Genomic DNA, 2,135 nt, shown 5'->3' on the forward strand with positions numbered 1-2,135 from the left:
CCCGTTGTGCAGGTTCAGGCCAACTTTCCTTAGTCTGTCCGATATCTCTTGTGGTACCGAAGTTTCTCTGTGTGCAGATTCTTTTTTTTGACCCGAAACTGAGAGAATTTCTTCTCACAGTATATTTTTATAACTTTTCAAATAAAGTGATATGTACAGCCGAAAGTAAAAAAGAATGAAAGAATACAAAGAGCCAAATTAACATCTAGTCATTCTGAATTATCTGAAGGACTGGACCCATTCAGGAAGCGAGGCATGTGATTTCTTCTTGGCCCTGTAGACAAGCCATTGCATTTCCTGTTTGAATTTCCTCCTGTACTCGTATAAATTTGGAGTAATCCCTCTGAAGATCAAGTCATTCCTAGTTGTCCAAATGGCCCAGGAGGTAAGGATAATGGTATTCATGAAAAATGGCAGTTCTAGAGTGTCTTTGGGAGAATCAAGCTGTTCCTGAATATTTGCAGTAACAGGAGACCAATTGTGGCACAGATATCTCCAGCAAAGCTTAGCAAAGTTACAATGGAAGAAGAGGTGGTCTCTGGTTTCCACAACATACTGATCACACATGACACAAGTGTAATCCTCTATGAAGAAGCTCATTCTCAGAAGCAACTCTCTAGTGTTTAGTCTGTCATTTATTTGAAGCCAAAAGAAAATCCTATGCTTTAATTGAGAGCAAGCTTTCCATAACCAAGAAATGGCAGGGATAATCTGAAATTCTCCAATTTGCCACCGAATATAATCTAGCACCAGCAGGGTATTGCCATGTGTCAGGATGGTCCTGAATAGAGTAGTTTTCCAGCAAAGCTAACATCTCGTGATATTGGTCAAAAGCTTCCACTGAAAGAGGAAGTTGGAATATGGAGGATGGGCCATCAGCTGTGAGAATTTGGTGCAAAGACATGTGAGGATTCAAGACAAAGGAAGCTAACTGGGGCCGTTGAGATTCCATGGAAATTCAGGATGAGTGCAATTTGTAGGTATCCAGGAGTTTCAAGCAATCTCTCCACCAAAATGAGCATTGGACACTCTGACCAGGAGGCAGATTAGTTTGATAAGTTTCTAATTTGTATGATAGTTTGTGGCTCAATGACGTAAGTGCTAAAGATGCAAATGGCAAAGTTATATATATAAATGAAAATATATTGTAGAAAAATTATTCTATGGTTCAGGGTTCAAAAATAAAATAAAATCTTTCCTCCTCAAGAAAAGTCTCCTTCCTCCTCCCACCGGCGCCGCCGCCGATCCACCCCACCTCCGATGGCCTTTGGGCCGTGGAGGTGCGGAGGATCTCGCCCCCCCCCCCCCCCCCCCCGCCGGTGGGAGGGACCCCGTTCTCGTTTTTGTTAGGTTTAACATCTTGGTTCGGGTTGTATGGCGGTGGCGATGTCCCTCAGTAGGAATAATGTCTCCCATGTCCTATCCCCGTTCTCATGGTGCAAAACTGCAAATAGCGTCGGAGGAGGATGTGAGGAGGTATGTCTACGTCGGATCTCATGGGATTCGGTCGGTGCTGGTCTTTGGTGGATCTATTTGGATTCACTTTTTGTTCGTCTTTGTTCGTGTGGTTTACAACTCTATTCATCGGCGATGGTTGTTGCTCGTGTGCGTTGGTCCTTTGGGCCTTATCACGATAACTTCCCGATTGTCTACTACAACAAGGTTTGCCCGACTCCGGTGAGGGAGGGGCGATGGCGGCGGCGCGTCTTCGGCTTGCTCTAGTGCTTGTAGTCGTCGCTAGGTGGTCTATAGACATGGTTGTAATTTTTATTACCTCTTGTGTTCCGATAGCACAAGCACATGACTCATCGCGACGAACACGTTTGGTTGCCAATCCCGGAATTAGGTTCCCTGGCATCCAATTGTCATCTCCGATGCATGTACCGGACGCGGAGTATTTGAACCCGAGCTCACATGCTTCCTGATGAACAGTAAAATCTGAAAAATAGTAAAAATTCCAAAAATTCTGATTTCTTTTGACATTGATGAAAGTTTTAACTTCCTACAAACTTCTGTGATGAAATGACATTCGTGTAGGTCTGGGAAAAAGAAAACACAATTGATGCTCCAAAAAAACTATTGTTGGAAGCATTTTGGAGCATCTTTTTTTTGTCCAGACCTTCGTCAATGTTATT

The sequence above is a fragment of the Triticum aestivum genome, chromosome 5B (assembly GCF_018294505.1).
Source record: "Triticum aestivum cultivar Chinese Spring chromosome 5B, IWGSC CS RefSeq v2.1, whole genome shotgun sequence".
NCBI lineage: Eukaryota > Viridiplantae > Streptophyta > Magnoliopsida > Poales > Poaceae > Triticum > Triticum aestivum.